This window comes from Hibiscus syriacus, unplaced genomic scaffold (genome assembly GCF_006381635.1).
Source record: "Hibiscus syriacus cultivar Baekdansim isolate YM2019G1 unplaced genomic scaffold, ASM638163v2 tig00111096_pilon, whole genome shotgun sequence".
NCBI classification, from domain to species: Eukaryota; Viridiplantae; Streptophyta; class Magnoliopsida; order Malvales; family Malvaceae; genus Hibiscus; species Hibiscus syriacus.
The window spans coordinates 803,992-816,908 of NW_024062981.1; positions in this window are offsets into that span (position 1 = coordinate 803,992).

A 12,917-nucleotide genomic window follows, 5' to 3' on the forward strand; every position below is an offset into this window, starting at 1 on the left:
AGAAAATAAATGAAAATGAAGAAAGGTTGAAGAATAAGTGTCAAAAGTGTGAAGGGAGACCCTATTTATAAGCTTAACAAGGCAAAATATCCTCTAATATGAAAAATATGATTTTCCTATATTTTCAGCCATTTTACATCTGTATTGGATAATTGTATGAATCTATAAAATTCCATAACTATCTACTGAATCACCAGTTACTGCAGCATTGACACTGAAGCATCACCTACAGCTTCAAGCAATGCCACAACATCAGCGTACGAATTTACAACATAAAACATTAAAGTCAAGCCAACTTCCACCAACTCACTCCCATGATGCAAATGATGAAATATATATAAAATGATCCTAATATGACCCTAAAAATGCTAAAGTTCAAGCCTAACCTAGGTAAATAACTCTTTTGAAGAATTATCAGTTACTTAAGGACGCTTTAATCACTTTAACTCAAGAAAAGTCCCTGCACATTTCATGATTTAATGGTGATTACTGAGTTTGTTGATCACTGTTTGAAGTACTAGGTAGCCCGATACTTGAATGACGCTCTGTCGCTCTTATTGTACTTCATTCAATTCCCTTTGAACTGAAAAATGACGACTTACCCCTCTTGGGTTCACTGACGTTCTTGAAGCTCACGCTTTTCACTATTATTGAATCTGACTTATTCAATGTACCACTTGTCGGTATATCCTCTACAATGATCCTCGACCTTAACAATCCATATATGTACTCTACTGAAGATATTTCGATATATTACGCTTAGTATAGTTACATCTATTGTAACCCACTTCTATGAGTGTTCTATGTATGATTGATCATTTATATCCCTAATGAGATATGTCTTACTATTATGTGTCATCCTTAGCTCTTACGGGCCTTAAACGAGTTGAATATGACCATCCAAAGTGAGTAATATCGATACTCTACTAGCAATATTGATACCTTGAGGTCAAGTATCGATACCTCTATGAGTATCAGTACCAAAAATACATTATGTTTCTGAAAAATAGCCTAGTATCGATACTGTTACCCTGATTATCGATACTATAGGGTCTGTATCGATACTCTCCCTAGCAGTATCGATACTCTCCCTGGTAGTATCGATATTCCCTTTCTGAAACCCTAATTTTCTCTAATTCTTTCGGTTTCAATATTATTTACCCTAGTATTGATATTAGAACCCTAAAATGGTTATATTTTAGGTTCAAAAAACCCAAAAATACTATAAAGGCCACTGTTTGATTCTAAATCATGTACTAAAGTTTTAGAGAGTTAACTAGGGTCTCAAGGTTGATAAAAACACTTTCTCAACACCTAAAACTTTTTTTAATCTTGAAATCAAGTTTAAACCCTAATATGCTCAACTACACGAATCTTAGCAAATTCTTGAAATTTATGAAAGCTTAATACTCCAAAGGATTATAAATACACTATCTTGATGTCTGAATCCCAAAATTAAGCTCCTTACTTAGCTCATTAAACTAAAGTTGCTGGATGGATTTAAGACGAAAAATGAAGTATGAAAAAGGCTTAAGACTTACCTTTGAGCTATGGTTACTTGGAGAAGATGAAGGAAGAGGAAATGAGGAGGATGAAATGAAGAGAAAAAGATGAAATAGATATAAAAACCTTCATGTTTACAAAATGGGGAAATTACACTTTTGGTCATTCCCCATCATTTTACTATTAAAAACCCTTCTCTTTATAGCTAATTGGGCCCAAAACCAACCCCATTAAGCCCAAATCGACCCAAAAACTTAAATATGAAATTCACAGGGTCTATTTACCCCTCGAGTAAACCCAAAATTACTAGTATGGAATTTGGGTGTTACAACTCTCTCATCCTTAAAATAAATTTTGTCCTCAAAATTTATTTGGATTGAATGACGACATATCCTTAAGTCCAACACTTAGAAATCTCGAAGTGCTTAAACCTTATCAAAACTGATTCTGAAGGAAGAATTTCTAATAATCTAACATATAGCTTAGAACTCACAAAAATCAATCTACGATTTTTTGAGGGTGATACCAACATTGAACTTTAAGCAGAAACCTTTGGGAAGTACAAAGTTAAAGAAATACATCCTTGCTATCTAACACTGTATGCTTGGAACGTCCCACAAGGATGACGCTGCTCCACCATTCACTATTATCATTAAATTATTCTCTGGCTAACCTTACTCAACTGAGCTGATTCACTGCTATACATGAGTAAGGTTATATGAATACATATGCCCACTAAAGCTACAATACAATACTCTGTCCGGGATGTTGGAAGTCCTACAGCGACGGTACACTACGAACTACCCAAACTATTTACTTGACAACGGAAAACATCCAAACGCCAAGCTTATAAATCCGAACAATATAATCACTAATCTAGAGCATCATAAGAATTCATAAACACAAGCATGCTGAAGACATAACACTAAGTAGTAGGTACATGCATGATCTATATCAAGTGCTACCTACTTAATGCTTTACTGCTATATCAATGAAGTAGGGGTCTCACATTTCCTTATGTAATACCCTAAATTTTGGTTAGTGACTAAAATATAAGTTTTGAAAGCTTGGTGGCTAAAGTGTAAACTTTGTAAAAGTTTAGGGACTAAAAATATAATTTTGAAAAGTTATATATTTCAGCCCGTAAATGAACCATTTTTCCTAAAACAAAATTTTTATGAGAATCAGATTTTCGATACGAGATTTATATTAAAAGTTATAAAGCGATAAAGTTTGGTATAAAAATTAGATAATTGGGTCGAATAGAAATTTCACGAAAATTTGAAGGATGTTAGATAAAGGTTGGAAATATTATTTCCATATTAGATTAGTGAAATTTAGCATGGATCAATGGAATTGAAGTTAATGTTTTTTAGATTGGTCGAATAGTGGACATTTAATGACGAAAATGCAATTTTTTTAAAGTTGCATGGCCAAAGTAGAAATTAAAAGCCAAATTAGTTCATCTTTGACTATGGGATATTTTAATGGAAGATATTTCAATGGCAATTGGTAATTATCATGATTTATTAAGGGTAAAATTGGAATTTCTTATAAATTGAATTTTAAATTCAATTTTATTAGAATTGTGCCAAGTCTTTTAATTGATAATTACTAGAAAAATCAAGGAATTTTCAGCCATTTCCCATTGCTCTGGCCGAACCTCCATATCCACTTAGGTAAGAATATTTTATTTTATTTTTAAGCTTATTCGATTGATTTTTGGATTAAGCTATTAGATAGAGAACTAATCTACATGAAATTTTCTAACATTTGTTATAAATATTATATGGAAATCATGTTTAGATTCATGAACTAGGTGGTTAAAGAACTTGTTTGATTTTGAAGATTTGATGGAAAATGTTTAGGTTATTGAAGTTGTTGAATAATTCTAAAGCATGAGTGTTGATTAAAATCAAGTATAGAAGCTTAAATCATGTTAGGCCATGGTTATGGTTTATAGATTTGATTGAATTTTAATTAAATTTGATGTTATGAAGATTGGGATAGCATGAATTTAATGTTAGGAGGTTGAATTCATACTTGAAATTGAATGGAAAGTTTACCCTAGCTACTTTATGTTTTTCTGCCATAGGGAAATAATTGGGGAAAAATATTGAAAATTTTTCTATGGTCTAGAATTGATATTAGAAGTGTTCTATGTGTTTTGGAGATCAATTGGAAAACTTGAAATATGAAAAGGGTTATTTTTCAAGTTTTGAGAATTGTGGGATGCTATTCCATAAATGTGTTAATTGGGGTGTTCAATGTTGAATTTTAATATTGAAATGCTAGAATTTTAAGTTAGAAAGCTGTTTGGAACTAAATTATAAATTTGGTAAAATTTGAGGGTGGAATTCAAAAGGTCTTAGGAATTTAGTGACTTGATTGTAAGTTTGTAAATGTCATGCCATTATTTTGTTAAGAAAATTTCAATGCTAGAAATTTTATTAGCATGCTGATTTTTTAGTTTAAATATTGGTTTGGGGTCAAATTACAAGTTTATTAAAGTTTATGGTTGAGTTTGAAAAGTCTAAAGAAATAGAGGATGAAATTATAAGTTTTCAAATATTTGAGAATTGATTTGAGTATATTATCAAGGTGCAGGAAATTTAAGTAAATTATGTGAAATGATCATAATGGTTAAGGATCATCATGAATTAAAAGAAAGGTTGATATGAATTCTAAAAAGAATTAATAATTAGTGGCTCGATTGTGAAATTGGCAAAAGTTAAAGGGTTGATGATAAAATAAATATTTATGGGATCGAATAAGGATTTTTGAAAAGTTTGAAATTTATGATGGAAATATGATTTGTTTTACATCGATTAAGTATCGATTTTATTTCTATAGACTTTTATATTATTAAGTTTAGATTATGTTTGTACGATACTAACATTTAGTTTGAATATTTTATGTTATTATATGACGTTGTCAGACCACGATAAATCTAGTGATCCAAGTGACTCGAAAGGGAAGGAAAAAGTGTGAGATTGAGAAGATTATCATAGAAAAGGTTCGATAGTGAGGCAAAGGTGAGTGTATATTTAATTTGTATTTATGTTATTGAACAAACATTAACTTGCGATGGGCTAGTAACGAAGTTACTATAGTAAGAAGTGACTCCTAAATATTATGTGATTCATGTATAATTGTTCATTTGGTAAGCTTATAAAATTATGGAATAAGGTAAGGATGTTAATTCGGGAAAGTTGCCTAGAAATTATGATTTGAACAGTAAGGTTAGAAAATCACCATAAATTATGTAAAAGTTATTAGAGGATGATCTCTATACTTTTGGATTCATATATCAGTCCAGTTTCGTTTAAAACAAACGTATATTGATTTCTAGGTGTATACAAAAATATATGAATTTTTAATAGAGGATAAGTCAGAAAGCAAGGCAACATATTCCACTCAAAACAATTTCTGTAAGTCAACTTTGAAAATTTGCTATAAATTGTACAAGTTGAACTAGAAGAAGTACCTTATATGGTTAGATTTTTATTCGAGCTTATTTTCCAGTAGTTTAAACGGAATAATTTTTAAGTTTGTAGATTAATACATATAATATATCTTTGAATGTAGTGCAAATTGCCAGAGTATGAAATTTTGATAAATTTTGTAGTCGAAGCAATTGAAAGCAAATGATTAAACCTAAATCTTAGTGAGGCTTAAATTTTGATTTATAAGTAAGTGTCAAAGTGAGTACATTTAGTTTATTTAATTAATCTGATTGAGGATGACTTGTGACAAGTCAACCTTGTATTATTTTAATGTATGTTTTCTATTTTAAATATGAATTATTTACATAATGATAGTATAAAGTTTTATGGATAGTTTAGGGTATGAACTTCCCACGTTCTATTTTGACGATTATAAAGTAAAAATGATTCTAAATTTGGAATATTGTTTATGAAACGAATAAGATATTATCTGAAAACCCATTGTATGTTACATTGAGATTCGTAGGTACAATTGGCATGCCATGAGGTGGAGTGATTATGATTATGATCTGGTACATTTGTATACATTATGTGTTGCACCATTCGTGCAAATGATATGAATGCACTTGGAGTGCATATTTTGATTATGACAATAACACCGTGAAATGCTTATTGCGCACACTCGTCATACTCACGTACCTTTTATTCTCTTACATATACATTGGGCTATGAAAGTAAATGTGAAAGTTATTACATGTATATGAAATAAAATAATATGGAACTGAAAGGTATGAAATATGTATGAATGAAAAGAATATGAATTGTTCATTATATTTGATGTTGAGTTACATAATTTTTGATAAAATCATGAGATGAGGATTTTCAAGTTTTCAAGAGGAAAATAGCTTGAATAGCTCAGTTTGAAAGTTTTAACGTTTTTGTTTTAATCACAATTTTATGTTTATAATACTTTATGGTATTTATGTTTTATCTCTATTACTACCTCACTAAGTTTTACTTAGCGCGTGATGATTTTCATGCATATGTTGAGATAGAGAAAGAAATGTTAAGTGAGGAGCATCTTTCAGAAAATCACACCTAACATCAATATCAGTAAGACATCTTATCTTTGACTTATTAGTGACATGTATATTATATTTGTATGTTGCTTTATCAGATTTATTTTTAAATGGTTTGTAATAGTAAACTAGGACCATTTATTTTTAGTTAGTCTAGTTATATCCTATTTATGAATGAATAATATATATATACTTTTATTTATGAATGAATAGTATATAAATGGTTTCCTAATTAAGCAGTATTTAGACAGTTTTAAATAGTTTATTAAAAAACACTAAGTTGCCTAAAACTGGATTCGTTTTGAATGATTTAATATTATTTTATGATTTTACAAGATTAATGAAATGGTTTTAAAGTTGAAAAAGGTCGGTTTTTGAAATAAACAAATTTCTTAAGCATTTATGACCAAAAATGTCCATAATGCTGATGTAACATCGTTAACTCATATCTCGAGAGATAAACAAGTTACGAGTGTTACATTTATTGGTATCAGAGCTACAGGTTTAGCCGATTCTCGACCTAAACAAAGCTTATTTTATGTTGAAAATGTGTACATGCCACTAGGATGTTGGTATTACTGATATAGTATGGTAAGGTATTTTTATTGATGTTGTTGCTCCTTACTAATGTAATTTTGATGTATATGTGTTAGATGTCAGAAGTTAAGAATCAGGGTAAAAAAGTTGATAATGCTAAAAATTATATCGAGATTGAAATCGATCCAAATAGACTTGAGAGGAATTCGATATCTCACCTTATCAGGGTTGGAGCTGTAAGGGATTTCCTCCATTCTGTGGAAGAAATGCCACAATGTTTAATGAGCTTACTGAATTAGAGGAATCTATCATAAGGTTTAAAAGGATTACAAGAGAAGTTGAGACCGACGAGGACCCAAATATTATTGAATTTACTGGTGATTCTGGGGGTTCTACAGGTAAGTTAAATTTTGAAAATATATATGTTAAGCATTAAGTTGCTTAAAGAAATGTTTGATTTGAGTTAATTTTGAGTGATAGATTAAAGACTAAATCCTTAGGATCAGAGAATATGAGTAAGCGGTAAGTAAATAGTCTGCTAAAAGTCTAAGAAAAGTTCTTAGTGAATTAAATGATAATTATCTAATCCTTTGAAAAGATTTAAAACGAGTTTGAATGATAGTAGTTGTTGATCTGAAAGACTTGAAGGGTTTCAAGATTATAGTAATTGGAGTAAGATTATAGAAAGGAGAAAGTGTATAAAGAATAAGTATAAGTGGTAAAATAGTAATTTACCATTAGTGGAATGCATGAATAAATTGTTTTAATAAATGATTGGTTATATCTGCATTATGGTTGGATAAATTTTCGCAAGAAGTGATTATTTATGAAAAATGTGAAGAGTTTCGAAATAATAATAATTGGAGAAAAAGTGAAATTATTGCTCAATATGATATCTGTAGTAACGACAACAAAATTGAAGTCAAAATGATGTTCAACTTTTCAGGTAAATGAAAGTGACAACTAAATATCTGAAGTTAGATTGCAGGATATTCTGACAGTTTAGGAATTTCCATATTTATTCCCTAATGAATTACTCGGATTACCTCCTAATTGAGAAGTAGAGTTTAAGATTAATATTTTCGGGTACAATACCTATCTCAATGGCCTCATATCAAATGGATCCGACTAAAGGCACAATTGTATGAGTTACTTGATTGGATTTTTATGAGACTGAGTGTGTTTCAGTGGGGTGCACAGTATTCTTTGTTAAAAAGAAAGATGGATCAATACAATTATGTATAGACTACCCTTAGCTGTATAAAGTGATGGTGAAGAATAAATACTCTTTTCCAAGGGTTGATGATCTATTCAATCAGTTTAAAGGTACTTTAGTATTTTCTAATATTAATCTTTGATTTGTGTATTATCAGTTGATAATTAATGAGGTAGATGTTTTGAAGATGGCTTTCAGAACATAATATGGTCACTATGAGTTCGTAGTAATGTATTTTGGACTAATTAATGCCCCTGCAACATTCATAGATTTGATGAATCGGTTGTTTAAATCGTGCTTGGATTAATTTGTGGTTTTATTTATTGATGATATTTTAGGTTTATTCTAAGACTAAAGAGGAACACGACACACATCTCCGCATTGTACTTTAGAGAATGTGGAATAAAAAGTTATATGCCAAGTTGTCAATTTGTGAATTATGTATTGCCGTAAGTTGTTTTTATTGGTCATGTGATTACATCAGAAAGAATTGGAGTAGATTCCAAGAAAGTACAAATTATAGTAGAATGGAAAATTCTGAAGAATGTTATTAAGTTCGGAATATCTTGGGATAGGTTGATTAAGATAACACACTTTATTCCAGTTCGAGCATATTAATCTATGGATAAGTATGTTGAGTTATACATCAGGGAGATTAAATGACTACATGGAGTATCTTCGATAGTTTCTGATAGAGATTCGAGGTTTAATTCAAGGTTTAGGAAGTCTTTGCATGAAATTTTAGAAACTCAACTAAGTTTCAATACGACTTTTCATCCTTAAATAGATGTTCAATCTGAACAAACTATTAATATTCTTGAAGATATGCTAAGGGAATGCGTTATCGATTTTAAAGGATCATGGGAAAAAGACTTTCCTTTAACATAGTTTGCTTATAATAATAGTTATTAGTCAAGTATTAAGATGACTCCTTTTGAAGCATTATACAGAAGAAATGTCGGACATCTTTAAACTAGTTTCAGCTAAAGGATTGAGCTATAATTGTCCCATATTTGGTCAAAGAAGTGGAGAACAAAGTAAAGGTTATTCAAGAAAATCTCAAGATAATTGTTAACAGGAATAAATCATATTCTGATTTGAAAAGAAAGGAGATCGAATTTCAAGAAGATGATAAAGTATTTCTTAAATTATCAGTGTGGAAGAAAGTTATGAGATTCGAACGTGAAGAAAAGTTAAGTCTAAGATTCATTGGCCCGTACAAGATTATAAAAAGAGTTGGTCCGATAGTCAACCAATTAGATTTACCTCAAGAAATGGACAAAATTCATAATGTGTTTCATGTATCGATGCTTCAAAAATACGATTGGATTCTTTGCATGTTATTGCACTGAAGGAAATTGAGATTCAGTTAGATTTGTCATATAAAGAGGAACTAGTAAATATCTTAGCATTTGTAGTCAAAGAACTGAAGAATAAAATGATTCTACTAATAAAAATTCTTTGGTAGAATCATAAAGTCGAGGAATCGACTTAGGATCGAGAATAAAATATGAAAAAACAATTTCCTCATATTTTTACTTTAGGTATATAAATATGTAGAGAAAATTCTAGGAAGAATTTTCTTTAAGGGGAATAAAATTTTGGTTAGTGACTAAAATGCAAGTTTCGAAAGTTCTATAGCTAAAGTATAAAATTTGTAAAAGTTTAGGGACCAAAAATGTAATTTTGTAAAGTTACATATTTAGCTCGTAAATAATTTTTTTCCTAAAACAAGAATTTTCGTGGGAATCAGATTTTCGGTATGAGATTTGTATTAAAAGTGATAAAGCGATAAAGTTCGGTATAGAAATTGGATAATCGGATCGAATCAAAATCGGTATAGGAATTGAAGTTAATTTTTTTAGATTGGCTAAATGTATAAATTTAGTGACTAAAGTGCAATTTTTGAAAATTGCATGGCCAAAGTAGAAAGTCAAAGCCAAATTGGTTCATATTTGACTATGGATATTTTAATGGAATATATTTCAATGGCAATTATCATGATTTATTAAGGGTGAAATTGGAATTTCTCATAAATTGAATTTTAAATTCAATTTTATTAGAATGGTGCCATGTGTTTTAATTGATAATTACAAGAAAAATCAAGGAATTTTTAGCCATTTCTCCTTGCTTTGGTCGAACCTCCATAGCCATTTAGGTAAGAATTTTTTATTTATTGGTAAGCTTATTCAATTGATTTTTGGATTAAGTTATCAGATAGAGAATTAATCTACATGAAATTCTCTATCATTTGGTATAAAAATTATATGGAAATCATGTTTAGATTTTGAGATTCATGAATTGGGTGGTTGAAGAACATGTTTGATTTTGAAGATTTGATGGAAAATGTTTAGGTTATTGAAGTTGTTGAATAATTCTAAAGCATGAGTGATGATTAAAATCAAGTCTAGAAGCTTAAATCATGTTAGGCCATGGTTAGGGTTTATAGAGTTGATTGAATTTTAATTAAATTTGATGTTATGAAGACTAGGATAGCATGAATTTAATGTTAGGAGGTTGAATTCATGTTTGAAATTGAATGGAAAGTTTACCCTAGCTACTTTATGATTTTTGGCCATAGGGAAATAATTAGGGAAAAATGTTGAAAAATTTTCTACGGTCTAGAATTGATATTAGAAGTGTTCTATGTGTTTTGGAGATCAATTGGGAAGCTTGAAATAGGAAAAGGGCTATTTTCAAGTTCTGAGAATTGTGGGATATTATTGCTTAACTGTGTTAATTGGGGTGTTCAATGTTGAATTATAATATTTGAAATGTTGGAATTTTAAGTTAGAAAGTTGTTTGGCATCGAAATAAAAATTTGAGGGTGTCCTAGGAATTTTGTGACATGATTGTAAGTTTGTAAATGTGATGTCATTATTTTGTTAAGCACTTTTATTAGCTTTCATTTGATATTATTTTTTTAAAATTTAGAGTTTAAGTTTTCTTGAGGTTCAAACCCAATTGAATAAGTTTAGTGATCCAACCTTAAAGCATAATTTTTTTAAAAAAGTTTTTAGAGTTTTTTTTTTAAATTTAGAGTTTGGTAACATCAAAGCCTAACCCCTTTAATTTAGGGTTTTATGTATTTTTAATGGAATGATGTTTATATTTTTTGAGGTTGAATTGATGAATCATGTGTTTATTTTTCATATATACAAGGACTGATTGAAGAAACATTCCAACAAAAAGAAAAATCAAAAGCCTCAAGTAGTAGAATGATGATTCAAGACACTCCACGAATTCAGGGTAAATTGGTGAGTATAGTTAATGTGTATGAGTGATTCGGAGTCACTCTAATTGAATTCTAGTAATTAATATATTATGCAAATGCATTTATAAAATCAGCTCAATAGAGCTTAAATAGCAAAGGTAAGTGATAAAATATGTATGGCTAGTTCATGTGCAATATCATGTTTTGGTGATACTATATTGTGATATGACAAATGATTTAACCTAATGTTAAACATATATGATCAACCTTTGTATCAAGCTAAAGTGGAGCTATAAGCTCATCCATGACTTGGTAAGCCAAGCTATTATCTATTATATAAAAGATATGATAAATATTGCCCTTGGATGATAAGTTTAGTTTATATACAATTGGCATGCCATAGAGTCCATCTAAGCTCATGTTAGGGTTGGATTACGATCCTTATATGGAGACAATAGAGGAATGTTATGGTTATTGGTCATTGGCAACAATTTGGAGAGATAAACAAATCTCTGTTATTTGACGACAATTTGGTTAGGATTCACACACCCATAGCTACTTAGATTCCAATGGACTAAATTATTATTTACATGACTTTTCCGTTCAATTAAGTTGAACAACCACTCCGATATGTTGATTTTTAAATTATGGTTTACTACCTCATTAAGCTAAATAAGCTTACACATATTTGGTTTAACATTTCAAGAAATCAATCTCGCTAGTTCGTTATCGTATTTAGAGGTTACAAGTCACTCCATGCTAAACCAATGTAAATGATATTTTGTTTAATCTCCTAGAAGGTAGCATATTCATTTTGATGGGTAGATAACTTGTAAATATATTCATATGTCGTCCTAGGATAACTATGCATGTTTTAAGTAGTATATATGCATATTATGGTTTGGTATGTTAAGTGGAAAATTGCTCTGGATGATTATGATCATGATAAAATGTTTGATGTGTTAAGTACTTTAGATAAGCATTTATGATAGATAAGATAATGCGTTGGTGGTTATGAATGATCATGTTTTATGATGGTTGGTATGCAAAATATAAGGTAGTTGGAATAATCATGTTGGAATGAGATTGTTATTCTGATCGAGCATGTATTTGATTGTATGTTGGTTGATAAATGTAAGTTGTTGAGTAATTAAGTTTTTGTTTAATAGGTGTTAGTCTAATGGAAAACACGAAAATCAGTTTAGGAAACAAATTTTAGGTTGCAACTTATTTTTTCATATAGAAATCAGATTTTAGTTGCAACCTAATCTTTCATATAGAAATCAGATTTTAAGATGCAACCTAATTTGTTTCATATGTCAACTTGAATTTTTATATGGAAACATATTTTAGGTTGGAAACCTTATTTTTGCATAGAAACCAGATTTTCGGTTGTAACATATTTTTTTGAGAAATTTTTTTGAGTAAGTCCCTAATGTTTTAATATTTGATTTTATGTGCTATGCAAGTAGTAAATTAAATATTTTAAGTTATTCTTGTCTAATTATAATCTATAAATATTTTTTTAGTTCTTAAACTATAAATTGTTAATTTATAGTTACCTACACTTAAACCCTTAAATTTTTGGAAGTTTCAATGTTTAAGCGAGATAACACTTTCGTAATAATTAAGAATAGTGATTATCAACACGTGCAAAATGAAGAGAATTTTATTTCTAATTTATATTCAGTAAATGATCATAAGATTCCAAATTGTGTGGTTGGATCCTTTTAAATTTTAGATATATTCAATATGATTCATTTTGTAAAGTTAAGTTTGAATTCAAGCTATAGTGAGATATTGATTAGCTAACAAACGATAAATCTGATGAAATAATTTGAATTGTGATGCTTGATTTTGTTTTGATGATAGAAATTTGATAGTATCTATTTTTTTCTAATTATTTTATTTATGTTTAAATT